Here is a 27,464-nt window from a genome sequence, read left to right on the forward strand (position 1 = left end):
ACTTTAGGCTCCCACCAGCAGTGGAAAAGCATTTGTGTTTCTCCACATACTCTCCAGCATCTGTTGTCTCCAGATTGTTTTAGTGATCGCCACTCTAACTGGCATGAAATGGTATCTCAATGTGATTTTGATTTGCGTTTCTCTAATGATCAGGATGAAGAGCATTTTTTCGAATGTTTTTTGGCTGTATAAATGTCTTCTTTTGAAAAGTGTCTGTTCATATCCTTCACCCACTTTTTGATTGGGTTGTTTGTTTGTTTGTTTTTTGTATATTTGTTTTAGTTCTTTGACAATGTATCTCTTTAAAAATGTGTTAATTTATGGAGCACATCTTCTCAAAAGCCTGCAATGAGTCCCCAAATTCTTTAAAGTAAAAATCAAAGTCCTTATAATAACCGAGTGGCTCATAGCCTGTGGACTCCAGTGACTTCTCTGATCTCACCTTTATTATCCTCCCCTTTTCTCTCACCATTTCTACCACTCTTCTCTGTGATATTCCTCGAAAAAGCAAACCACATTCCTACCTACTAGACTTCAAACTATTGTTCCTTAGGGGAGGGACATTATTGTTTTTGCTTGTTGAATCCATAGAAATGTATGGTTATTATATTGTGAAAATGCCATGGTTGTAGGCAGTGGCCCTGCTCCCTTTCCCTCAGAATTTGCTATCCCCTTCTGCTCTATGTTTCTTAACAAAGCCTCTTATCCTCAACTTCTTTATGTAATGCCTACTTTTGGGAGTTATTTTAGGGTTCCATAAGTAGAATATAAATTCCATAAGAAAGGGGAATTTTGTTTTATTTGTTTTTTCAGTGCTGTATTTTCGGTACAGAGTTTATGGAAAATAAAAATGTTTAATAAATATTTCTGAGTTAATGAACAAAATATTTAGTAAATAAAAATGACATTTTCTAAGCTATCTTTACAGTATCTTTTACTCTTTCTAAGTTTACAGTAAGAAGATAGGAAACCTAATGACCAATAGATTTTGTTCTTTGTAGGAAATATGATCACTATGAAGTAAGTTTAAAAGATTTTTAGTTATTTACTCTCAATAAATAATCATTACATTGATGAGTTATTTCAACATTTTGAAAATCAATTTTTAAGTAATTATGCTTTATTCTTATTTTTACTTACTATCTTAATCTATTCCATAGTCTCCTCAGAAATTTCTATTAATATTCCCTTTAGTATACTCTAATTGTATTGGAACTAGTGTTTATTTGTGTTGTATTTAAGTTTTTCTGCATCGATGTCCTTTTTGAATTCTTGGATCAATAGGGACCTGGCCCAGTCATATGAGGCTGATTTTAATCTTTACTTCAACTATTTCACACATCACCATGGGGCAGGCTGAATTCAGTGGAGAGCATTTTCAAGTATTTTTCTTGGAAATTCTATAAAGACAAAGCTCCATGACAATTCTGACCCTAACTCCCATAGAGCCTGAAGTTAGAACATGCACTCAAATATCCATGAGTCTCAAAGGTACTAGAGACCCAGAAAGTCCGATAAATGAGTATTGAGGATGACAGAAAAGCCGTATTGAAATTGCCTTATTGAAAGATTCTCTCTACCCATGAGAATTTTCTGGCAGAAAACTTCATAATCAAATAATATCTTTTCATTTCCCTTATCGAATCTCCCCCAAATTTGAAATAAATATATAAAAAGTGATATCAATAAACCAGAAATGAACTCCAAATTTTTTGGAATAATTGACATTTTCAGATGCATCCTTTATTTTATACATTTCACTATTCATAATTCTCATTTTTATCAGCTGTGTAATCAATAGAAATGTCAAATGCCTTTCTTTCTTGCCAAATCATTAATGTATCCAAATAATAAAACAATTTCAAGTTCTATTGCATTGAGTGTCTTGACTAACAAATCTACTCTTCCTTCTGTTTGTATTTAAAAAAATATATAGTGATAATAACGGCTGTGATGACAATGTGGCATATGATGGTACTTTTGTTACTGTAATTAGTATTCCATACTTACATCGCACGCTGCTTTCAGACCTCAACCTCATTGTCTTTTCTAGCATTTGTATCTATGATTTTGTACCACACATTTATTATTCTGCATGGTTTTATAATTGCTATGTTAACTCCATGGTACTTCATGAAAGATAGAAAAGGAGAATGTCAAAACTGGCCAGGCATTGAACAGGTAACAGATGTAAGAAATCTCCAAAACGGAGAAGACAGAGATATTGTATGAAAAATGTTTTCATCTCTTTAAATCAGCATAACGGAATAACCAAAAACAACATTTTACAATGCATATAACTGATGGATACTATATTTAGGGCAATGGCCACTGAAAGGATAAACAATAATTAATGATAATTTCAAAGAGGTTTGAGATAACACTGAAAAGAGAAATAATAATGGGCACTTTCTTCCCATTCATTATTCTTGTGATATTATTGGAAAAAAATCCGAGATCTCAAATTTTCTATTTGACTGTATGCAGTGATGCATGCAACACGATACCGTATGTAGTGGTATTTGGAAAGTATCTTTAGGGTAATCAAAGGAGTTAATTTTATTTATCAGGAACCATATTTTTTTTTTAATTTTTTATTGGATTATAGGTTTTGGGGTACATGAGCAGAGCATGCAAGACAGTTGCGTAGGTACACACATGGCAGTGTGCTTTGCTTTTCTTCTCCCCTTCACCCACATTTGGCATTTCTCCCCAGGCTATCCCTCCCCACCTCCCCCTCCCACTGGAACCATATTTTTAACATGAAGACAATTTAAAATGTCTTTTAATTGAGAGCTGGTCTATCAGGATAGTATCTCATTAGAGGTGGAGGGTTGAAATAATGTGAGCTCTTTTGAATTTACCATTTTGAGTTTTCTTCCCATTAATTTTTAAATTTCTTGACTGCCATTCAAACCAGCAAAGAAATTGACTAAGATCGTTTATATGTTTCTCCTAGTTTCTTTGTATTTCTAGTTATTTGTAAAGTCTGGTAATAATGATTGCTGCTGCTGCTTCTTTTCTTTTCTTTTCTTTTTTTTTTTTTTTGAAATCTCAGCCCTGCAAAATTTTCTTTGCTAGGCTATTCAAAAGCCTAATAACCTACCATAATAATTGCTACTCTGTCATTAATATTAAGGAATTATGAGCAGATAAAATGCTTCATAAAATAATGACACAGATTTTGCCTTTAGAAATAGCAGCAAACTAATTTAGTTAAAATAAAAGTATCACTTGCATTAAGTACAGAACAACTGGTATAAATATTTCTAACATTATACATGGTGATTTCACCTACTGACCTCTTCTTTTATAGGATTTTTTCACTTAATTTTCCAGGATTCAATGAATTTTTTTGTTGTCATGGTAGATTATTTTCTCTTTTTTCAAGTTTTATTTTAAGTTCAGGGGTACAAGTGCAGTTTTGTTACATAGGTAAACTTGTCTCATGAAGGTTTTTCATAAAGATCATTCCATCACCCAGGTATTAAGCCTCATACTGATGAGTTATTAGATCTAATTATTTCTCCCATTCAACCCTCCACCCTCCAGTAGGCCCCGAAGGGTGTTGTTTTCCTCTGTGTGTCCATGTGTTCTCATCAATTAGCACTCACTTATAAGTGAGAATATGCGGTATTTGGTTTTCTGTTCCTTTCTTAGTTTGCTAAAGATAATGGCCTCCAGTTCCCTCCATGGACCTGCAAAGAAAATGATTTCATTCTGTTTCATGGCTACAAAGTATTCCATGGTGTACATGTACTACATGTTCTTTATCCAGTCCATCACTGATGGTCACTTAAGTCCATTTCATGTCTTTGCTATTGTGAATAGTGCTGCAATGAACATGCATGTGCATGTGTCTTTATAAACAGAATGGTTTATATTCCTTTGGTTATGCACCCAGTAATGAGATTGCTGGGTCAAATGGTATTTCTGCCTTTAGGTCCTTGAGGAATGGCCACAGTGTCCTCCACAGTAGCTGAATGAGTTTACACTCCCAACAACAGTGTGTTACTTTTTCTTCACAACCTCACCAGCATCCACTGATTTTGGATTTTAGTAATAGCCATTCTGACTGGAGTGAGATAGTATCTTATTGTGATTTGGATTTCATTTGTCTAATAATTAGTGATGTTGAGCTTTTCTTCATATGAGTGTTGGCTGCATGTAAGCCTTATTTTGAAAAGTGCATATTTATTTCCATTGCCTACTTTTTAAATGGGGTTGTTTATTTTTATCTTGTAAATGTATTTAAGTTCCTTATAGATGCTGTTTATTAGACGTTTGTTAGATGCACGGTTTGGAAAATTTTCTACCATTCTGTAGGTTGTCTGTTTCCTCTGTTAATAGTTTCTTTTGCTGTGCAGAAGCTTAGTTTAATTAGATCTCATTTGTCAACTTTTGATTTTGTTGCAATTACTTTTGGCATAGTTGTCATAAATCTTTGCCTTGCCTAGGTTTTCTTCCAGGATTTTTAGAGTTATGGGATGGATATAACTCTTTACTAGATAATATTCCTTGGATACTTATAAGCAGTAAGAGGATTTTCTTTGAAAGCCTTGTCAGATTGGTGAATGATTTTGTTTTCCATTTATAAAATGAATTGCTTATGGTAGTTTGTGTAATCTAAAAACTTCCTAGTATTTTCTGCATTTTAGAGGTGTTTGAACGTGAAGCAGGATCTGAATAACATTCACTGTTAAGCGGGGACAATCACACACACGTACACAGATATGCACATATACATATACATATTCAAACACACATATTCATACATCTATACATTCACATCAATGTTTTCCAGTAAAATCATTGTTTAAATGATCCAGTGAGACTAGACAGTAGTTGAAATTCCTATGAGGACACGCATAAGCTACCATTTTCAGTGAGTGAAGGAAAACAGGTTTTTTTGAGCTTTATAACAATGAAAATCCCCCAAATATAGTACTAATTCTTATTACCTTTACCAAGGGGATAATCACCCAGGTGCAGTTCTTTTAGAAGAAGAGCCAAGGCAGGTCTTATAACAGTGTTTAGTTTAAAGGCAATGTCTAGCCTATTTGGCATAAGAACTAAGACTTAATGATCTTCGTATCTCTTCCTTTATGATCTTACCATGTTTTGCAGTCATCCTGTAGAAAAACATTTAATTCTCAAAGGACACAAAGCACTCTCCAAACTGCCTTAGCTAATGAAGTTCCTTGTATCTGTAAAATCCATCTCTCCTTTCAGTTACTGATTTTCAAAGCCAAGGTCTTGAATCTCACTAACAAGCATTGCCTCAGACAAAATTAAATGGTGTCTTCTAGTATTTGGTTATCCCTCAGCGCTTGTCACAGTACCATGTTTTTGTAGCTGTGTCATTTTTTTTTTTCTAAAACACTGTTTGGGAACCTGAAGGAAGGGATGGATAAAAACATACTGACTGCTCACATTTGGTTGAATTATTGGTAAGGAAAGAGGATGTGAGCCAGACACTACATGAAATAGATGGGATCATATTTTGTAGAGGAGTAAAAAAGGCTCACATATTCAGAGTCCAATTAGTGGCATTTAATTGCGGGGTATGAAATGAGTCAACAAGAACAGCTGAAAAAAAAAAAAAAACAGTACATTGAAAAAATTTCCTAGCTAATCCAATAAAACTCCATGCTACCAATTAATTAAATTTGATAGGACTCATAGATTTCTCCCCCTTGGAAATCCAAACTGGTCCAGATATCTGGGATTGAGAAAAACATTAATCATAATATGCATGTTTGCAAAGAAGAATGCCTACAAATAGCTTCAAGTTGGATTAGAAAATATGGTAACAGATAGCTTGTAATTATGAAAAATACAGAAGTTATGAGAAGGCTGATTTTATTGAAAAAAGCATATTAAAAATACTTATTCAATAAAATTACTTTATTTGTAGGTATCTAATTTCTAAAATGCAGCCAATTGAAAAATAATATTTAGGGCACTGTTATTATCCATGTGTCAGCTTAAATATGGGGTATTTTCATTGTGTTAATGTAATTTTTTGACAAATGATGTATTTTACCATACAAGGATTTATGCTTATTCCATGAGAAACAATAAATTAGCAGATGATTCTCAAAGCTGACTTGAAACAACTTAATCAAACTTTTCAAACTGGCTATTTGGATATTCTATTTTATGATTGTAGGACTTGCCTTATAGTTGACAGAGAGAGAGAGAGAGAGAGAGAGAGAGAGAGAGAGAGAGAGAGAGAGAGTGTATTCTCTCTTCTTCAGATAAAATGAAGCCTTGAGATGAGTTCTATGTTCTACTTTGCTCTTCATTGATGTTTTTGCAGATTTTGCCTCATTCTTTCAAACAAATAGACTAAACTACTCCTAAGAAATTGACCAATCTACCAACCAAGAACAATGGACAACAGAATACTTGACATACCATTAGTCCCCTTCTTGCAGTTACCTACTATTTTGCTTGGCATGACTTCTCATTCTTCAAAGTAGTTAGCACACAGTTTACCATCTTTTTCTGCACTCTTACTCCTAATGTAATTCTCCGTTGTTTCTGCATTGACATAAATTCAACTTTACCTTTTCTTTCCTCACCCTCATGGACGCAACCTAGACTTCATTATTGCCAGTCTCTATAATGAGTCTCTAAACTCATTACAAACCACATTTTGTAAACCTAGTTTTTGAGTACATTTTCTCTAGCATTACAGTTGAAAACTGATATTACCTCACCATGAACACCAATATATTAAAACTATATTTTTTGCACCATCCAACTTCACTTCACGTTCTTATTTCTCTCCTTGTCCAGTATAGGTTAGTGACCCGTCATTATAACGATTAATATGTGAGTATAATTATACTTCCTTTACTTTGTCAGAATAAAGCTAGGGGATTATTCCTTTTAAAGTTAACTTTTTCCTGCAGCATGTAGAATTCTAAGACAGCAAATGTTCTATATCCTTGTACAATTTCCTTCCCTTGAATGGAATCAGTGCCTGTGAGTATTATTATATCATTTTCATGATCAAGTCATAATCTAGCAAAAAAGATTTTGCACATGTAATTATTAACCCTAAGCAGTTGACTGACTTATTCCACATGTAGACTATTCCAAGTGGACTTGACTTAATCATATAAGCCACTAAGAGAGACAAGACGCAGAAGCAAATTCTCCTTTACTAGTCTTGAAGGTGGAAGCTGCCATTGTGGGAGAGAAGGGGTCCATGTGGTGAGGACATGAGTGTGGTCTCTAGGAACTTATACAAGTTATCAGCTGACATCCAAAAAGGAAATATGGAATTCTTGCATGCAGGTAGAAGGAACTGAATTCTGCCATTAACCTGAATGAATTTGGAAGAGAATCTAGAGCTCTAGATGAAAGCAGAGCTGAACAGAGACATCAATGTCAGTACTGCAGACTCTGAACAGAGAATTCAGTTGTGCCATGCCCTTACTGCTAACCTGTAGATAATGGAAGATTATACATGCTGCTTCTTAAAGCAACTACTTTTGTGGTAATTTGTTATGCAGCAGTAAAAAGCTATTACACTTAACTCTGTGTCAACAATTTAAAAGCCAGATGAGGTTATAAAATACATGCATACCTGCACTTACTCAAGTCATGTGAGTCTTCTTAAATGTACAAGTAACTTCAAATGGGCTTTTAGAACTGCAAGTAATCCTATCATATTTTCCCAATCAGCTTACTTTCCCACCTCCAAAAAAATATGCATTTCTTGATTTTTTTCTATCTTGATACCTCTATGACCCTTGAAAAAAAGTCAACTTCAACCAAAGCTTCAGAAGTTTCATAGTTCCTGATCAAAATAAAATGCACAGGAAAATGAAACCCCATGAACAAAGCCAGCACAACAGGCTACGGAGTCAGAGTCACAGAATCTTCAGATAGGAATGCTGTCAGATAAACATCTTTTGGAAGGAGTTAGAAAGTGTGATTTTTCTCCTGAACAAATTAGGTGATGTAAAATTAAAAAAACATGCAAAAGTGATCTTGAAACTACCCACTTAGTAGGGCTAACTGCCAGACCACAGTAATTACGTGTTGGTGATGAGGAGTTCTCTACAAAGACTTCCATAAATGTGGAAATAGTACAGTAAAGTCATATCCTGGAGTGGGAGATGGGGAGAGTGTGAAATCCTGAGTAGTTTAAAAATGCATCTCAAAGAAAAAAAAAGAGACTGTAAATGAGCAAATAAATCTTTTTTTAAGGTTTTTAAAGAAAGAAACAAAACAAGGAAAAATCTTTTGTTTTTGTTTTATGTAATTATTTTACTAACATCCATTGTCCTGGAAAATCCTCAAGAAGCAGAACAACAATTATGAAGAAAGATGAGGCAAGGAAACACGAGAACATACCTCCCTTGCCTCCACCTGTTTTTATCTTCTGGACATAAACTTTGGGACATTCCTGAAATAGAAAGAAATTCAAGGGATTAAAGATTATGTATGGAATGGTCATGTTCATACATGTTCATAGTTATTTGTGACCAAAAAACTATAGAAACTCAAGTCTTCTAATGATTAAAGCAACAATGTTAATGTTTCATGATGTCTTGACCTTCTTTCTTTAGAACATGTAGATATTATCTTTTGTTTCCACCTTTTGCACATATGTCCAAGTTCCAAGGAGAAATAATAAAGTAATAATTAATATTCTATGGCGCAATTATGCAGTGATATATTTCATTTTTAAATAAACTTAATCTGGTCATCACACCTTTCTCCAGTTATCAGATTTGTAAGCTCCTTTTTGTGGAAAACATCAACAATGTGCTTATGCTTGTGTTTTGGACTTCCTCAGCCCACTTCTCACTTGCATACAACCCAATCAGGATTTTATGTCACCAATACTCCTGTTGCCAAAACGATCACATTCAATAGGTAGTATTAAGTTCTTACATTGTTTGTTCTATCAGCATGTTTGGAAAGTACTCTGTTTTAATATTTGCTATTAGTTTTCCTGGACACAGCCTTTCTGTTCTCTTCCAATACTACTGTATGTTTCTTTTAAAATACGTTTTGCTTAATTTTTAATTCTTATAGACTTCTAATGTTGTGATGATCTGATTCATCCTATTATCTTTTCTACTACCAAACATACTGCCATCTCTTATAGTTGCATTAGTTAAGCACCATTTAGCAATAACTTAAATTTCTATCTCCAAACCTGTAATATTCCTTGGATTTCAGAGTCATATACTTAACTAAATACTAATAAAGCCACTTAGGTAACTGATAGGCATCTCAGAATAAATTGGTATGGGGCAGATAGACTCTAACATTTCCCTCAATAATCCCAATTTCCTAGTATGCACACATTTTTTACAGTATCTTCTGCTTGAATGTGGTATCTGTGACTTACTTCCAACAAAGAAAATAAAGCAAAAATGATGTAATGTCAATTTTGGAGGATATTACATGAGACTGTAACCTACTTTCTTTCCTTCCTTCCTTCCTTCCTTCCTTCCTTCCTTCCTTCCTTCCTTCCTTCCTTCCTTCCTTCCTTCTCTCTCTCTCTCTCTCTCTCTCTCTCTCTCTCTCTCTCTCTCTTTCTTTCTTTCTTTCTTTCTTTCTTTCTTTCTCTTTCTTTCTCTTTTTCTTTCTTTCTTTCTTTTTGAGACGGAGTTTCACCTGTGTTACCCAGGCTGGAGTGCAGTGGCGTGATCTCCGCTCACCGCAACCTCCAATGGCGTGATCTCCACTCACCGCAACCTCCACCTACTGGGTTCAGGCAATTCTCCTGCCTCAGCCTCCCCAGTAGCAGGAATAACAGGAGTGTGCCACCTGGCCCAGCTAATTTTTTATATTTTTTAGTAGAGACGGGGTTTCACCATGTTGACCAGGATGTTCTCAAACTCTTGAACTCGTGATCCACCCGCCTCGGCCTCCCAAAGTGCTGGGATTACAGGCTTGAGCCACCGAGCCCGGGCGAGATTGTAACTCTCATCTTGCTATCAAGTTATCTCTATTTTATCCCTCCCTTATTGGCTTTGATAAGGCAATTGGCCATGTGGAGAGGCCCACATAACAAAACACTGATGGCCTCCTGTTGACAACCAGCAAAAAAAAAAAAAAAAAACTGAAGAACTCTACTGACTCAGTTTATACCCCGGAAAGAATGAATTCTGCCAATAAACTTGGAAGTAACTTACTTGTTTTTGACTTTATAGGATCATAGGTGGAAGTACAAGCCTTGTCTCAGATGAGACTGTGGACTTTGGACTTTTGAGTTAGTGCTGGAAGGAGTTAAGACTTTTGGGACTGTTGGGAAGGCATGATTGTATTTTGAAATGTGATAAGGACATGAGATTTGGGAGGAAGCAGGGGGCAGAATAATATGGTTTAGATCTGTGTTCCCACCCAAATCTCCTGTTGAATTGTAATCCCTAATATTGAAGCTGGGGCCCAGTGGGAGGTGGTTGAATCATGTGGGTGGCTTCTCATGAATGGTTTAGCAGTGCCACTGGGTGCTGTTCTTGTGCTAGTGAGTGAGTGTCATGAGATCTAGTTGTTTAAAAGTGTGTGGTACTCCTCTCTCTTTCTCCTGTTCCTGCCCCTGCCATATGAGATACTTCACTCCCCTTTGTCTTCTGTCATGATTGTGAATTCCGAGACTTCCCCAGAAGCTGACGTTCCCATGCTTCCTGTATGGTCTGCAGAACTAAGAGCCAATTAAACCTCTCTTCTTTATAAATTACCCAGTCTCAGGTATTTCTTTATAGCAATGTGAGAACAGACTAACACATACATATTTTGGTACAAGGAGTAGGAGGCCACTCAAATAAATATCTAAAAATGGAGGGCTTTGTTTTAGAACTGAGCAGTGAGCAGAGTGATTGCATCACAACATTGTAACTTTCATTTTAGTTGCAGAATTTGTCTTTCGTTTTATTCCCTTGTAAGCTTTGATGAACTAAGCCACTGTATGCAGAGATACGCAATGCAAGCAGTTAAGGGAGGCGTCTTGCTGAAAGATAGCAAGGAGCTAAGGTCCTCAGTCTGACAGCCTACAAGTAACTGAATCATACCAATATCCATGTGAAATAGGAAGCAGATTCTTCCCAGTTGAACCTGAAATCAAATCTGAGTCCTGGACAGCATAGCAACTGAAGCACTGTAAGAGACCCCAAAGTTAAGCTCTGCCTGGTTTTCTGTTCCACAGGAACTTTGAGATAATAAATGTATGTTATTTTAAGAAATTCTGTTTATAATGATATGTTTCACAGCAATAATAACTGGAACAAAATATGAAAGAGACTATTTGAATTTTTTCGGGGGAGGAATATGTTTGTATTGTGTGGATGAAGTTCCTACTCTTGCCTGTAGGTATTATTATGTGAACGAAGTTGAAGTCATTTTGATATATAATTTTACATATAAAATAATATTGAAAACTACTTTTTACCAAAAACTATATATTTAGTTTGATATATAAATCTTAGAAATTATGCATAAAACAATAGAATAAAAGAAAATAAAAACATGGCAATAATATTTGTGCATATAATTCTTATTTTATACTTTCCTTCAAAAATATTAGCTCTACTGTCAATCCCAAGGCTATTAGAAATGTAAAAATATAACTTTTCTGTAATTACCACTTCAGATTGATAAATGAATATCCATACAGATACAATATATTTCAGAGTCATCAGGAATGATCAATAAATTATGTTTGTATGTAATTATGTATATATTCTTTTTTCTTTTGAAAATGGTGCTAATAAAAATGCTACACAATTATATTACTGATCTTTTCACTAATTCTTAACATTTTTGCCTTAGTCTTACATTTAATAAGCTCTCAGATTATCAGTGTTATTATTTAATTTTGCTACAACCGTCTAATAAAACTTACCAAGTAATAAAATACAAAACTTGCTTCAGGAATAATTAAGACATATTCAACATGAATCATTTAATAAGGTATATTTTAAATAATAAACATGGTATATCATTTTAGGAATGTTGACTAAAAATACATGTTTAACTCCCCCAAATCTTTGTGAATAATAATAACTCTGAAAAATCTATAATAATATGGAGAAGGAGTGCATGACTGTGTGTTGTGAGAGTAATGGCAAGGGAAGTATAAATATTTATATATTTTGGAGAATTTCTCAAAGCACAAAACACGCTGGTTCACATCAGAAGCCACAGCCTGAAACAAATTTCAGAGGAGGCAGAAGCCAAGATGATTGTCCCTATTCAAAAAGAAGTAGAGACGGAGAGTTGCTTATGCAAGGAAAAATATCATGATAGGTAGTTCACAGGCTGCCTAATGAGGAAAAACAGTCCTGCTTTTTTATTTTCAAATGAATCTCCTATTATCATCACAGATAATTTTTATATTCAGGACAAAACACAAAGGAATTATCTGAAAAATTTTTAAAGCTACCTTAGGTGATATGGAGTCCTTTATGTAGGTGATCATTTTTTTGATAGAAAGATCTCTTCAATTTGTCTCAGAAGTGAGAGAAAAAACGCAGTCTACTGTGGGTTCCACGCACATTACAGTAAATCCAAATGCTTGCTTTCTCTACATGCACAAAATTCTTGGTGAGAACCACCATCGAAAAACAGATTTGTTCAGAGAGATGTGTGTTTAGATATAGACAATAAAATTAAAACCCCGAGCAGCCCTTTACATGAATGAGCCTTCTCTTTTCTTCATATATGTCAGGGGTTGACCATAATCAAGCAAGTCAGAAGGAAACATTCCACGCTCTAAGTTCCAAATTAAGAGTCCATTATTAATTAGCTGGCAACAGAGAGTCAGCTTACGCTCAGAATCTCTTAACCCTGAGGAAGGGGCTTGATTTCGCTTTATACCTTGATTTAGGTAGGGGAGGAGGAGCCTAGCTGAAGCAGAATTTTACAGAAGCAGAACAGGCAAGTTAGCTAGTAACTAGATGGGGAGGAGGTTCCCAGGATTGTTGGTTGCTAAGAGTATTTCCAAATAATCATGAAGAGGGGGTTCAAAGAGACTAATGCACAATAGCAGGTGTGCTTGCCAAGCAGGAGGACGTTACATTGGTTATATGGTACGTAAGCACAGAGTCAGCGTGACATAAGCACAGCCTCATTGTGGCCCAGTTATGCACCCAAAGGGGCTGTGCTAGGGAGGGGGAAGCTAGATTAGAGTTTACAGCTAAGATGGAGTCAGTAATGCTAGCCCAGGGTAGGTTATTTCAGAGAAGTTGGATCCCACAAGACAAATCCAGCCCAACAGCAGTTTCTGTGTAGCTGATAAGCTAAGAATACATTTGCAGTTTTAAATAGTTGAAAAAATTTTAAAATACTATTTCACAACATAAAAAGATATAAAATTCAAAGTTTTATGTTCATGAACAGAGTATTTAATTTTTGTTTTAGGAACATGGATACAGTCCCTTGTTTACATCTATGGTTAATGTCATGTTGCAACGGCAGTGATGAGAGGTGAGTATTTGAGGTAGAGGGAGTATTATTTGCAAACAGAAATCATATAGATATAGATGTAGATATAGACAGACAGAGTGATAGATAGCTCTATAGCTATATTGAATCTGTTTTTCTATCTATCATCTATCTATCTATCATCTATCTATCTATCTATCTATCTATCATCTATCTATCTTTATCTATAATGACTGGAGTCCCAGCAGCTCAGGGTTCAAGGCAGGAATTTAACCCTGGGAACGCTATCCCATGGCAGACTGCACTCACAGACACCTACATACACTAATATTGAGACAATTTACACACGACAATTAACCAAGTATCCAGTTTTGTGATATGAGAGGAAGGGGAGAAATAAGAACTCACATAGACAGCAGCCACTCTACTGTGTAGAGAGTTCTTATTTTATACGGTTTTCTTAAGGAACTTAATGTTCTTTGCTTCATGACTTTCAGTGCTCTTTCCTGTACCGCAACAACCGCAACAAAATACCATCTTTCTTATTTAAAATGTATGAACTGTTCAATACTGAACGTGTCTTATGCATGTTTGGTATTGATCAGATGACATATCTGATCAAGGAGAATGTAGGAGAAGCAATTATTTGAATTTACTTTAATGTGCATGGTTCCCATGGTAGACATTTTTTATTCCATTTCTGAGGCAAATTAAAGAGACCTTTCCAGTCATAAATAATCACCTATTACTAGATACAGAACACCATAACTTCTAAAGTAGCTTTTGTAATTTTTCAGATAACTGCTTTGCTTTTGTTCTGAATACAAAATCATCTGTACTGAGAAAAGAAGATTGAGATTAAAATTAAAATCAGATTGGCATCCTGCTTTTTAAAAAGAAAAAGCATATTGAGATGAACATAAAACATAGCCCAATAGGCTTACTAAAATTTTACATATTATCTGGCTAAGTCCAGCAAAAATTGGGAACTAAGAGAAATAAACAGAACATTGCCAAGGACTTTGGCCGTAAGGTAACTGCAGAATTAAAAGAAAAAAAACAACAAAAAAAAAACAGAATTTCTATTTCAATCAGTTTATGGAATGTAAGATTCAAAATTAAAACTCCAGTTTCAGCCTTGTATGAATTAAATAAGAGAAATTAATTGAATAAGATAATTTATCTCCATAAAATTACTCATACATTAAGGGTGAACATAAAATAATATGATGTAAAATAACCTCCCCATATTATTGGAAATTTTTTTTGTTGTTATTTTATTTTATTTTATTTTATTTTTTTAATTTTTTATTGGATTTCAGGTTTTGGGGTACATGAGCAGAGCATGTAAGACAGTTGCGTAGGAACACACATGGCAGTGTGCTTTTCTTTCCTTCTCCCCTTCACCCACATTTGGCATTTCTCCCCAGGCTATCCCTCCCCACCTCCCCCTCCCACTGGCCCTCCCCTTTTCCCCCCAATAGACCCCAGTGTTTAGTACTCCCCTTTCTGTGTCCATGTGTTCTCATTTTTCATCACCCGCCTATGAGTGAGAATATGCGGTGTTTCATTTTCTGTTCTTGTGTCAGTTTGCTGAGGATGACGTTCTCCAGGTTCATCCATGTCCCTACAAACAACACAAACTCATCATTTCTGATTGCTGCATAATATTCCATGGTGTATATGTGCCACATTTTTCCAATCCAGTCTATTATCAATGGGTATTTGGGTTGATTCCAGGTCTTTGCTATTGTAAACAGTGCTGCAATGAACATTCGTGTACATGTGTCCTTATGGTAGAACGATTTATAGTCTTTTGGATATATACCCAGTAATGGGATTGCTGGGTCAAATGGAATTTCTATTTCTAAGGCCTTGAGGAATCGCCACACTGTCTTCCACAATGGTTGAACTAATTTACACTCCCACCAACAGTGTAAAAGTGTTCCTTTTTCTCCACATCCTCTCCAGCATCTGTTGTCTCCAGATTTTTTAATGATCGCCATACTAAACAGGCGTGAGATGGTATCTCAATGTGGTTTTGATTTGCATCTTTCTGATGACCAGTGACGATGAGCATTTTTTCATATGATTGTTGGCCTCATATATGTCTTCTTTCGTAAAGTGTCTGTTCATATCCTTTGCCCACTTTTGAATGGGCTTGTTTGTTTTTTTCCTGTAAATCCGTTTGAGTTCTTTGTAAATTCTGGATATCAGCCCTTTGTCGGATGGGTAAACTTCAAAAATTTTTTTCCCATTATGTTGGTTGCCAATCCACTCTAGTGACTGTTTTTTTTGCCGTGCAGAAGCTGTGGAGTTTCATTAGGTCCCATTTGTCTATTTTGGCTTTTGTTGCCAATGTTTTTGGTGTTTTGTTCATGAAGTCCTTGCCTACTCCTATGTCCTGGATAGTTTTGCCTAGATTTCCTTCTAGGGTTTTTATGGTGCCAGGTCTTATGTTTAAGTCTTTAATCCATCTGGAGTTAATTTTAGTGTAAGGTGTCAGGAAGGGGTCCAGTTTCTGCTTTCTGCACATGGCTAGCCAGTTTTCCCAACACCATTTGTTAAACAGGGAATCCTTTCCCCCTTGCTTGTTTTTGTCAGGTTTATCAAAGATTGTATAGTTGTAGATATGTTGTGTTGCCTCCGGTGCCTCTGTTTTGTTCCATTGGTCTATATCTCTGTTTTGGTACCAGTACCATGCTGTTTTGATTACTGTAGCCTTGTAGTATAGTTTGAAATCCGGTAGTGTGATGCCCCCCGCTGTGTTCTTTTTGCTTAGAATTGACTTGGCTATGCGGGCTCTCTTTTGGTTCCATATGAAGTTCATGGTGGTTTTTTCCAGTTCTGTGAAGAAAGTCAATGGTAGCTTGATGGGGATAGCGTTGATTCTGTAAATTACTTTGGGCAGTATAGCCATTTTCACGATATTAATTCTTCCTAAACATGAACATGGAATGTTTCTCCATCTTTTTGTGTCCTCTCTGATTTCGTTGAGCAGTGGTTTGTAGTTCTCCTTGAAGAGGTCCCTTACGTTCCTTGTGAGTTGTATTCCAAGGTATTTTATTCTTTTTGTAGCAATTGTGAATGGCAGTTCGTTCTTGATTTGGCTTTCTTTAAGTCTGTTATTGGTGTAGAGGAATGCTTGTGATTTTTGCACATTGATTTTATATCCTGAGACTTTACGGAAGTTGCTTATCAGTTTCAGGAGTTTTTGGGCTGAGGCGATGGGGTCTTCTAGGTATACTATCATGTCGTCTGCAAATAGAGACAATTTGGCTTCCACCTTTCCTATTTGAATACCCTTTATTTCTTTTTCTTGCCTGATTGCTCTGGCTAGAACTTCCAGTACTATATTGAATAGGAGTGGTGAGAGAGGGCATCCTTGTCTAGTGCCAGATTTCAAAGGGAATGCTTCCAGTTTTTGCCCATTCAGTATGATACTGGCTGTTGGTTTGTCATAAATAGCTTTTATTACTTTGAGATACGTTCCATTGATACCGAGTTTATTGAGGGTTTTTAGCATAAAGGGCTGTTGAATTTTGTCAAATGCCTTCTCTGTGTCAATTGAGATAATCATGTGGTTTTTGTTTTTGGTTCTGTTTATGTGGTGAATTATGTTTATAGACTTGCGTATGTTGAACCAGCCTTGCATCCCTGGGATGAATCCTACTTGATCATGGTGAATAAGTTTTTTGACTTGCTGTTGCATTCGGCTTGCCAATATTTTATTGAAGATTTTTGCATCTATGTTCATCATGGATATTGGCCCGAAGTTTTCTTTTCTTGTTGGGTCTCTGCCGGGTTTTGGTATCAGAATGATGTTGGTCTCGTAAAATGATTTGGGAAGTATTCCCTCTTTTTGGATAGTTTGAAATAGTTTTAGAAGGAATGGTACCAGCTCCTCTTTGTGTGTCTGGTAGAATTCGGCTGTGAACCCGTCTGGACCTGGGCTTTTTTTGTGTGGTAGGCTCTTAATTGCTGCCTCGACTTCTGACCTTGTTATTGGTCTATTCATAGTTTCAGCTTCCTCCTGGTTTAGGCTTGGGAGGACACAGGAGTCCAGGAATTTATCCATTTCTTCCAGGTTTACTAGTTTATGTGCATAGAGTTGTTTGTAATATTCTCTGATGATGGTTTGAATTTCTGTGGAATCTGTGGTGATTTCCCCTTTATCATTTTTTATTACATCTATTTGGTTGTTCTCTCTTTTCTTTTTAATCAATCTGGCTAGTGGTCTGTCTATTTTGTTGATCTTTTCAAAAAACCAGCTCTTGGATTTATTGATTTTTTGAAGGGTTTTTCGTATCTCAATCTCCTTCAGTTCGACTCTGATCTTAGTTATTTCTTGTCTTCTGCTGGGTTTTGAGATTTTTTGATCTTGCTCCTCTAGCTCTTTCAATTTTGATGATAGGGTGTCAATTTTGGATCTCTCCATTCTCCTCATATGGGCACTTATTGCTATATACTTTCCTCTAGAGACTGCTTTAAATGTGTCCCAGAGGTTCTGGCATGTTGTGTCTTCGTTCTCATTGGTTTCGAAGAACTTCTTTATTTCTGCCTTCATTTCATTGTTTACCCAGTCAACATTCAAGAGCCAGTTGTTCAGTTTCCATGAAGCTGTGCGGTTCTGGGTTGGTTTCTGTATTCTGAGTTCTAACTTGATTGCACTATGGTCTGAGAGGCTGTTTGTTATGATTTCAGTTGTTTTGCATTTGTTGAGCAGTGCTTTACTTCCAATTATGTGGTCAATTTTTGAGTAGGTGTGATGTGGTGCTGAGAAGAATGTATATTCTGTGGATTTGGGGTGGAGAGTTCTGTAAATGTCTATCAGGTTTGCTTGCTCCAGGTCTGAGTTCAATCCCTGGATATCCTTGTTGATTTTCTGTCTGGTTGATCTGTCTAATATTGACAGTGGAGTGTTAAAGTCTCCCACTATTATTGTGTGGGAGTCTAAGTCTCTTTGTAAGTCATTAAGAACTTGCCTTATATATCTGGGTGCTCCTGCATTGGGTCCATATATGTTTAGGATCGTTAGCTCTTCTTGTTGTATCAATCGTTTTACCATTATGTAATGGCCTTCTTTGTCTCTTTTGATCTTTGTTGCTTTAAAGTCTATTTTATCAGAGATGAGAATTGCAACTCCTGCTTTTTTTTTGTTCTCCATTTGCTTGGTAAATCTTCCTCCATCCCTTTATTTTGAGCCTTTGTGTATCCTTGCATGTGAGATGGGTTTCCTGGATACAGCACACTGATGGGTTTTGGATTTTTATTCAATTTGCCTGTCTGTGTCTTTTGATTGGTGCATTTAGTCCATTTACATTTAGGGTTAATATTGTTATGTGTGAATTTGATACTGCCATTTTGATGCTAAGTGGCTGTTTTGCCTGTTAGTTGTTGTAGAATCATATTATTGGAAATTTAAGGGAAATCACTCATCTTAACCTTGACCAAAAATTAGAAGGGGAAAAAAAACAAAATCTCATTTTTGAAAATTTTTAATCATAGACCACTCCTTACATGGATTTATGGTGGTCCAAATTATTAAACTAAAAAGGAGGAAAAGTTGATTCTTGAGAAAGGCATCAGTTAATCATTATATGTAACTATATGTAGTTTTTTTACAGAGGTCATTACATTGTGTCAAACTCAAATTAATATCACAAATATGTTTCCAATTACCTTTAACAAGTCAGAGTAAAAATGTATTAAGCATACGAGAAAATAAGCTGTCATGAATGAAAAACCAGAAGAATGAGAGCTGCTGACCTTCATTTTATGTTTTCAAAGGACAATTATTTACTTTATTGGCTTTTGAAAATATAAAATGAAAGATAACTGTAATTACTATTTTCAAAAATACATGTTTTTAAACACAGAATAAATATAACATATGTTGACTGAGTAGTCAGATTTGAAAAATATACTATTAGAACTTTTAGAAATAAAATAATAAACAATTGAAATGGAAATAAATACACAGTCTTCATGGCAGTTTAACTAAGTTAGTTCCATGTGCACATATCTTTAGCTAGTTAATGCCCCCGTTTGCAAGATGTGCAAATGAGAGGGAGAGCCATAAGGAATTATCTCACCACAAAGAGTTCTCATAGATGAGAAAAGGGGCAAAAGGGTCTCACCTTTGAAACCTTTTAACAACTAATCATCAGATACACACTGCCCTTTCAGCTGATTGAAATTTCCAAGAGATATTTGGCTGTGAGTCATTGACAGCTAACAGTTCTCTTGGCTAGGGGAATAGTGATTTGGTTTGGGAGCTAGGAGTCTCGTGTATTATCCTACAGCAGGGACTACATTATGAGAACGTGTCATTCTACAAACCATTCTCGTTTTCCCTTATTTTGTTAACTCATTAACCAAGGGCCACACAGATATCATCATGTATCATCTGATGTTCCCTGTTATCTTTTTCAATTTTATCCCTGTAGCTTCATTTTACCCTACTCACAGTTTGAATTCATGCCATTTAATTTGTAGATGGTTACTTATTCTTTTCTGGTTTGTCTTTTTATTTTGATAGTATGCAACTTGCTAGAATAAACATTCTTTTCCTTTCTGCATCAAATAAACAGATGGCTGTTTCAAAACTGTGAAATATGAACATAATTAAATAAATTTAAAGACAATCATGCATATACTTTTATTTTGCAACATAACTTTATCTATGCCTACACATATATTTGATTTTCCAAATGATGTTATCAACCTATTTTCATTTTTCAAATAGCTTAATCTAAACCAGACAATGAAATTTAATACGTTACAGAAATGTCTCATTCTGGTTGAGAAAAAAAATTACCGAAGACTCAAGTGTTTCTTAAAAACTTGGGGAAATTTCAGTTTCCAAGATTTTCACCAGTACTATAGAACAGAGCTTCACACTTCCAATTTCCTATTGATATTAAATCAATATCAATTGAATATCAAATAAGTATGCACATATCAAAAAAGATTACTTTTTTTAATCCGGCCAGAAAGTGTGTGTTTTTTCAAAAGTTCTTCAAGTAATCAATCAAGGGTTGGAAATATCAGATTATATCAATCAATCAAACTCTTACATTACATGAGCTATCATAATACATAGGAGAATTTTGAGTCCCTGTGCCAAGAAGAATCTCAAAACATTTAAACCAAAAAGAGTGTCGACTAAGAAAATAACATTAATGGTCATAAAACTTCTTGCCAAATGTTATCTAAAAAAGGTAGCAACAGGGCCTACTGGAAGACATGTCCTATCCTTTAAAGAGATAAACAAAAAAATAAGAGGAGTTGGAGGGGTAAATTTTTATAAAATTGACAAATTTGGATAACTGTGAAATGATAATATTCAAAATACTGATAATGTTTTCATTCATTAGAGAAGGTTTGTTAATATGTCATGTTAAAACTTAATTCACTTTTGCTATACTCTATTTATTTCTCTTATGTGTCTGAGTTACAAAATATTTTTTGTCTTAATATTATTTGAAATATAGCTAGATGCAAAATATATATTAGTCTAAGACATGTTTATTATACTTCTACTATTTTCTAGTTATTGAGTTAGTTACTATCAATACAAATACAATATAAAAAAATTCAAAACAATCCCCTCATCCATTAATCTAAACAAAAAAGAAACAGGATTTTTGTTTGTTTGTTTTTGTTTTAGTGTTGAGGAACTGACCTGCATCAGCACTTGTTTCTTCTCTTTAAGTCATTCTTAGACTCTCCACATCTCACCTACCTTCTCAGGATAGGTTTCCTCGGAAACAGACTCCGAGGCAGACAACAGCAGAAACTGTACTGAAAAGAACTTTCAGGAACATCACTATGATGAAATGAGGAAGTCAGTGATTTATCTTATTTTGGTTTGTTTTTCTCTAGACTAGATAATGTAAAATAAATAAATTCAGCCTGGAATATGAGCTATAGGTAAGAGAGGCAAAATTCTATCTGAAATGTGAAGGCTAGAATCATTATTTTTCTGTTCTTTGATTTCTCAGGCGTATCATTATACATTTTAATTTAGTTTTATTTTATTTAAAAACTGGCTCCTTTAAAAATAACTTTATGCAATTTTCTTTTAAAAAAATTAGACTAAAATCTAAAATAAATACACATGTAAATTAACTTGTAGCATAATTGTATAAACATTAAATATTTTGCATAAAAGAGACCTTTATATTATTTGAGATGAAAGGTAGTTTGCCAATTTATCTAATGAAAATATCGATTGATTAATTCAAATATTCATCCAAGTATCTGGGGTATTTTTCCAAGAATATACACATTTGTGTATGAGAAAATTTATTAAAGACAATAAAAATTGAAATAAGAATTTTTATGTTTTGAAAATATTTTATATAAACAATAAATGATTGTTTTATAAAAATAAGAACATTTTAAATACTCTGAGAAAAATAGAATATTTTAGAAAGACCAAAACATTATTATGAAAGATCCATAGATCTTCAGCCAAAACCGGTCATAAGTTTAGCGTAGCTATGCATTAGATATTGAGAAATCATAAAAATTTAATCATGAGAAATTTGTATTCACATTTCTCTGAGTTAATGATCCTCAGGAACACATGCTATAATCAGGTAGTCTTAATTCAGTATTTGCAACCATCGGCATTTAAATATTTTTGAACCTGCTAAATACAGCCCACTCATAAGTTGTAACAAAACTTCCTGCTTGGGTCAGAACTGAGGTTTCCTTCTGACTTAATGGTGTTAGGCAACACTGCCGCCTAGAGGTATTATGAGTATTCCTAGTGGACAAGGTTTCTACATTACAAGAAAGGCTCAGAAAACGTATTAACACTTAAGCAATGCTAAGAACATGTCCGATGGATATGTGGCTACTTTATGTGATGTGTAAGAGATCTCCCCCTCGCAGTGCTGGCAGAATGATTACGGAAACAAAGTGGCCATGTTAGAGATGGATTGTATACATTGGCCCAACAACTTGGACTTACCTATGCAACCATGATTAAAGCCAGATATATAATCTGCTAGCAACAAAGTACAACGCTAGGCCTATGATATGATTATGATATCACAGCCTTGAAACCTCAATAGGCACTTGATGGCAGGTTAACGATGTGGGTCACCTTGCATTCCGAAAAAGTCAGAAATGTGTTCTCACAAAAATAGACACATATTATGAATATCAGTTTGCCTTGTTGGCCCATAGGACCTCAGTCAATATCATCCTGTGAAGGATTATTGCTTGTTTAATGCACAGGCATGAGGTGCCGCACAGTCAGATCAGTGGACCCACTACACCACAATACGGTTTTAGCATGGCTCACGGCCCTGAGACCTAGTGACAGTATCACATCCACATCACTCAGAAGCTTCTGGGCTCTTTAAGTGTTGAATTGCTTTGTTGAAAGCACAGATAAGCTGCAACTCAGAGGCAATATTCAACTAGGATATATGGCCATTACCTAGACAATGTGTTAAATGAAATAAAAATTCATGTATAAAATGGAAGTTTGCTCCTGTGGTTTGAATGCTTATATTTTCACCAAATTCATACAATGTGATTTTATTAAAATGTGGGCCTTTGGGAGGTGATTGAATGAGATTAGTGCTCTTACAAAAAAAGACCAAAGGGAGCTAACTGGCTCATTCCACCATGTGAGAATGTAGCGAGAAATTGTCCTCTGTGAGGGATAGATCCTCAGAAGACACCCAATCTGCTGGGACCTTGATTGTGGACTTCCCAGCCAAAAAAAGAGTGAGAAATCAATTTCTGTGGTATATAAGTCACCCAGTTCTTATTTTGCTATGGCAGCCCAAATGAGCTAGGACAATTACTGTGTGAAGCTATGTCCCAAATAGGAAGAATATGCAGTTCCAAGAGCCAAGGGACAGAGCAGGAATATCCCACTTACAACAATTTCCAATAACTGACAAGTGGGCTTTTTCTTTCTGTATAACTTTAGTATCTGCAGGGGCCAAATAAGTAACATCAAGAATCCTGTTGATACATAAGCCACAGCTGATACGTAGGCACTTTGGGCTTTGTTTCTACAGACATTCAGGGAAGAAGATGTTCCAGTGCATTGCAAGCAGTCATTTGTCTTGATAATAAAGGAGAGCAAGGCTATTATTACATTTTTGGGGACAGGGAAGAAAATATGTTCACATGTAACTGCTGAAATTTGTTATTGTACATATTGGGTTAATTGTGACTAAATGGACATGCACAGCAAACCTAACCTGGCAAGAGATTCCGCGGGCTCAGGTTGGGTGTGTATAAGAGTTTGGTTCATAACACCAGGTAAATCACCAAGATTATGAGAGGAAAGAGGATCTATAATAGAGAATGGAGGGAGTAGCTGCAGAATAGTCATTGTTCTTGAAAGGAACTACAGTGGCAGGAGATTATTTTGTCCCCATTAGCTGAATACTTCCAAGTATTCCCTCACGAAAAGAGCCCCAGGAAATCATGGAGGAGTTGTACTCAAATGTATATAAAAAAGATCCAAGCATCATACGGAGTGAACAATAACAGAGAGAGAGTTTCTTCCTAGAATTCTCTGTAGGAAGAACTTCCTGCCCATTTTTGAGATAGCATTCAGTAAGCAGCTTCCATCTCACAAATACTCAGGATCTGCCTCAGGTGCAGAGAACCACCTTGCTGTGTGTCAGAATTTCCCGGCAACTTACATATGGTAACTGAGTGAGAAGGGGTAAAGAGCCAAGCAATTTCGGCATGAGTTGGATTACTGTAAGAGATGATACTGACTCTTTAACTCCATACACGAATGGCCCCAGCTAACTCGAGCCCTCATCACAATAACTTCTTAGAGTGGCCAATAATGTGCTCTCTTCCTTCTACAAGTGTTGATCTCTAATAAATAGTTTCCATTACCAGCTGTTTCCTAACATCCCGTTTCCAGAAAATCTACGTGGGATTTTTACTCTGTAGATTTATGTGTAGTTTAATTTCTGCCTAAGACTGACTTTTTTTTTTTTGGTATTTGAGACAGTTTATTTTTGTTTCAGGTGTTAGAATCATTAAAAAATTGTTTTTCTGTATTTTTAAATATTATTCTAAATTGATGAATTATATTGTATATAATGGGGCACAATATGACGTTATGATTTATTAATACCATTTGAAGTAACTAGAGCAAGATAATTTACATGTCAATTGCCTCAAATATTGTCATTTTTGTGGTGAGGTCACTCAGAACTTACTGTATTAGTAACTTTGAAATGTACAATACACTATAAACCCATGTTACCAAAATGCTTGGAATAGGGGTGAATATTTACATTATGGTGTGTCAAATAATGATTTTGGTTATGCTCTTATCTGGTAATATGTTACTCTAGTAATTTTGGTTGGAAAATGTAGTTGAAAAGATCCTTGATACAATGTTTTATATATTATTTATTTTATCACATAAACATTAGCTTCTTTTCTGTGATATCACAGAAAAAAAGGTATTGGAATGGCCCAGAGTGCTACAAAATAATATCCTGTCCATTTACATCAGAGAATGTTTTTTATATGTGACACCAAAATTTAGCTGTTGTGAAAACTAACATGTCTGGTACTCCAATTTTCCAAAAATCCAATACATCATAGTCTCTGCACTTACAATTCATTTATATTGACACTCTTTAGTCCAAATCCCAAATTTTGTATATTGTTATGTTTTCTTTGCTGTTTGTTTTATTTTATTATAACCATGATAGTTGATTTATAGGGCTGAATTTTTCAACTTGTAGTTCCAAACTGACTTTATGTGAGTTAAAAAAAAGTAACTATTTGCTATCTATTGGGTTAAAAATGAGATGTAGTGAGCTGCAGATAAATTTTTATTGCAGAAGGAAAAACACCACCATTGGCCAATCACTCTAAGAGGAGGGAAATACGGGTTTCTGCTGATTCACCTGAGAGAGGTTATTGGGAAGTGGTGCAAAGCAGATGAAGTAAACAAACATACACACACACACACACACACTTCTTTTTTTAAATTAATTTTTTTTTTCAATAAGTTATTGGGGTACAGGTGGTATTTGGTTATATGAGTAAGTTCTTTAGTGGTGACTTGTGAGATTTCAGTGCACCCGATCAGTATACCTGAACCCAATTTTAGTCTTTCATCCCTTGCGCCCCTCCCACTCTTCCCCTTCAAGTCTCCAAAGTCCATTGTATCATTCTTATGCTTTTGCATCCTCATGGCTTAGCTCTGGTGTAATCAGTAAGAACATACCATCTTTGTTTTTCCATTCCTGTATTCTTTTTTTAAAATAGTCTTTCTCTTGTATTATTGCATCTTCCTTTGCTTTTTAGAGAAAATTAACATTTCAAAAGCAGTGATTATGGTATGGGCACACAGGAGAGGCACTGGCTAGACTACGTACTCTCTTTAAGTACACCCTTTGTGCCAGTCATACAGACATAAAAAAGGTTTTGATGGCTATCCTGTGTTACAGCCAGACCCAGGCCTTATGCTATAGAATGCATTCTTTGCATATGAACATCAACAATCTTGACTGCAACATGTGGCTAGAAAAATAAACTGGGATTCTGGGATCCTGACTTGCTAATTAAATATCAATTTTATGTTTCATTCTGTCCTAAATTCTGTATGGGAATTTCATTGCACATGAGGGGTAGCTTATTATGATAATCTCCTTCCTTATGATTGTGACAAGACAGTAAATGCTATCTATCAAAAGATATAATACCATAAAAGAGACTTTAAAACATCATTAGTTTTTTGCATTCTTTGTGAAAAAACGAGATAGGGACTGAATATGTTTGCTTGGCTATCAGATTGTAATTCCTAGGCCAATAAAACATATTTAATCATTTCAATTGGAAGAAAAATAAACACGTTTATATATTTTCTAGTAATTTAACTTTCCCAAAACATATCCCACTAACTTGATAAATTTATGTTGTGATTCATTGTATTGTGTTCAAATGTGAATAAATATGTACTAATTACAATAGTACAAATACAATTATATTATAAAACATACGTTTACCTTTTTATTAAAATAAGTAATTACTTTGATTCAATATCTTGATTTTTAATAGTTGCTTAGAAGGTATTTAAATTATCACTTTTATAAACCTTTTTGGAATGAATTAAAAGTCAAAATTAAAATAACATGTATCAGAAAGTTTTGTATATTTAGATTGGTAGGAACATATATAACCAGTGACTTCCAAAACTTATATTTTTATTTCTTTAAAAACCTAATAGGAATTCATTGAACAAAAGGAAAAACAGTTACACAGATTGCATATTTTTATACAATATGAAGTCTTTTATAGTCACTGTCTCAATGTTTATAGATAATGAAGTGGCATTTAAACAATTCATCATTTAACCACCACAGTCAATTTCCTGTTTCAAACTAGTTAGAATGGGAATAAATATTAATATGTATCATATATGAATTTATATGTATTGATTTCCATTTGCAAGTCAAATTCTATCTGAAGCCTTTTCAGTTATTTTCATTAAAATAAATGAAATTATGTTAAGTAGGCTGGGCACGGTGGCTCAAGCCTGTAATCCCAGCACTTTGGGAGGCCGAGGCGGGTGGATCACGAGGTCAAGAGATCGAGACCATCCTGGTCAACATGGTGAAACCCCGTCTCTACTAAAAATACAAAAAATTAGCCGGGCATGGTGGCGCGTACCTGTAATCCCAGCTACTCAGGAGGCTGGGGTAGGAGAATTGCCTGAACCCAGGAGGCGGAGGTTGTGGTGAGCCGAGATCGCGCCATTGCACTCCAGCCTGGGTAACAAGAGCAAAACTCCGTCTCAAAAAAGAAAAGAAAAGAAAAGAAATTATGTTAAGTTAGAGTAGACAGAGCAATGAATAATGCTCATTAACATTTATCATGAGGTGAAAAGGTAAATTCACCCAAATTATTGAAAGCTACCGACAAAGAAACTTGTTTCATTAGTTGCCATAAAGAATCTGTCCTACTTAAAATACTTTTATATGAAGACATTGAATTCTTCATTACAAAGCTAATCTTCAAAATACTTGGTC

The sequence above is a fragment of the Callithrix jacchus genome, chromosome 1 (genome assembly GCF_049354715.1).
Source record: "Callithrix jacchus isolate 240 chromosome 1, calJac240_pri, whole genome shotgun sequence".
Classification (NCBI taxonomy): domain Eukaryota; kingdom Metazoa; phylum Chordata; class Mammalia; order Primates; family Cebidae; genus Callithrix; species Callithrix jacchus.